The sequence below is a fragment of the Wyeomyia smithii genome, chromosome 3, assembly GCF_029784165.1.
Source record: "Wyeomyia smithii strain HCP4-BCI-WySm-NY-G18 chromosome 3, ASM2978416v1, whole genome shotgun sequence".
Taxonomy (NCBI): domain Eukaryota; kingdom Metazoa; phylum Arthropoda; class Insecta; order Diptera; family Culicidae; genus Wyeomyia; species Wyeomyia smithii.
This window is the reverse complement of record NC_073696.1, coordinates 146,456,288-146,458,787: the sequence shown is the minus strand read 5'-3', so window position 1 is coordinate 146,458,787 and position 2,500 is coordinate 146,456,288.

Sequence of the window (2,500 nt, the reverse complement as noted above, 5' to 3'; positions counted from 1 at the left end):
AAGAAGTGATCCGTCAGTGTAAAACATATTGTTGCAGTTGATGTTTCGATATTTATTGGAAAAAAATTTGGGGATCTGCTGCACGCGTAAATGATCCGGGATTCCACGAGTTTCTTCTATCATGGATGTATCGAAAAACACAGTAGAATCAGAAGTATTTGATGAGTCGACACGATTTGGAATATTCGAAGAAGGGTTAATATTTTGGGACATGTGATTGAAATACAATGTCATAAAACGGGTTTGAGAATTAAGTTCGATTAACCTTTCAAAATTTTCAATCACGGGACGGTTCAAGACCTCACATTTGATAAGAATACGAGAAGACAGGCTCCAGAAGCGGTTTTTCAATGGTAGTACTCCAGCTAAGACCTCCAAACTCATCGTATGGGTCGATTGCATGCAACCTAAGGCGATACGCAAACAACGATATTGTATTCGCTCCAGTTCGATCAGATGTGTGTTTGCTGCGGAGCGGAAGCAGAAACACCCGTATTCAATAACAGACAATATCGTTGTTTGGTAAAGCCTTATAAGGTCTCCTGGATGGGCTCTCCACCATTGTCCGGTTATTGTACGAAGAAAATTCACTCTTTGTTGACATTTTTTCATCAGATACCTCACGTGACCTCACGTGAGCAGGTTCATACTTCCTGGAAAAAACTACTATCTCAGTCTTCTCCGGAGAGAATTCGATACCTAGCTGTAAAGCCCAAGCAGACAAATTGTTCAAGGTATCTTGCAATGGTCCTTGCAAATCGGCAGCTTTGGCTCCTGTAACAGAGATTACACTGTCGTCTGCAAGTTGTCTTACCGTGCATGAATTTGCCAGACATTCGTCGATGTCATTTACATAAAAGTTGTAAAGAAGGGGGCTTAAACATGAGCCCTGGGGAAGACCCGTGTAGCTAATGCGAAAAGTTGCCAAATCACCGTGCGTAAAATGCATGTGCTTTTCGGACAACAAATTGTGCAAAAAATTGTTTAAAATTGGAGAAAATCCTTGTCGGTGAAGTTTGCCCGAAAGAATGTCAATAGAAACGGAATCAAAAGCCCCCTTAATGTCCAAGAGCGCAGACGCCATTTGTTCTTTGCGAGCATACGCCAGCTGAATATCTGTTGAAAGCAGCGCAAGACAATCATTCGTCCCTTTGGCACGGCGGAAGCCCAATTGAGTATCCGATAGTAGGCCATTTGATTCGACCCAATGGTCTAAACGACGGAGTATCATTTTTTCCATCAATTTCCGGATACAGGATAGCATTGCAATTGGCCTATAAGAGTTGTGATCAGAAGCTGGTTTCCCTGGTTTTTGGATGGCGATCACCTTCATTGCCTCCAATCCTGCGGTACAATGTTTTGCTCCAGGAACTTATTGAACAAGTTCAACAAGCGCCTCTTGGCATTGCCGGGTAGATTCTTCAACAAGTTGAATTTGATTCTATCTAACCCAGGCGCGTTATTGTTACAGGACAGGAGGGCAACTGAAAATTCTGCCATCGTAAAAGGTGATTCTATCACGTCGTGGCCCGGAGACGCATCACGAACAATATTTTGCTCAGGAACAGAGTCCGGACATACTTTCCTGGCAAAATCAAATATCCACCTACTTGAAGACTCCTCGCTTTCGTTGACCGTTACGCGATTCCGCATTCTTCGGGCTGTGTTCCAAAGAGTGCTCATCGATGTCTCCCTCGACGTCTCGTTCACGAACCGACGCCAATATCCGCGTTTCTTTGCTTTAGTCAAGCTTTTAAGCTTGGTATCAAGCTCCGAATACCGTAAATAGTCGCCAGGTATACCTCCCTTCTGGTAGGCCAAAAACACGTCGGATCTTTGCGTGTAGACATCGGAGAACTCTTGGTCCCACCACGGAGTGGGAGGTCGTTCTTTAATCGTTACGCCGGGATATTTCTTCGTTTGGGCTTGCAACGCGGCGTCGAGAATCAAGCCCGCGAGGAGGTTGTATTCTTCAAGTGGTGGATGATGTTGAATCGAATCGACCGCTTTTGAAATCATTTCCTCGTATAACCTACAATCGACAATGCGTGTGAGGTCATACGGAATGTCAACTGGTCGCATGCGAGTTGACCCGTTATTAATTGAAATAAGAATAGGCAGATGGTCGCTACCGTGAGGATCGAGGATTACCTTCCATGTGCAATCCAACCGTAGCGACGTCAAACATAAGGATAGATCCAAAGCGCTTGGGCGCGCTGGAGGTTTCGGGATACGTGTCATTTCGCCGTTGTTTAAAATAGTCATGTCGAAGTCATCGCAAAGGTTATAGATTAAAGAGGAGCGGTTATCATTGTAAGGGGAACCCCAAGCCACGCCATGAGAGTTGAAGTCTCCCAAAATCAAACGTGGCGAGGGAAGAAGTTCTATTAAATCAAAGAGCAGCCGTTGCCCAACCTGTGCTCTGGGAGGAATATATATTGAGGCAATAAAAAGCTCTTTACCTTGTATTGTCATTTGACATGCGACAACTTCGATGCCT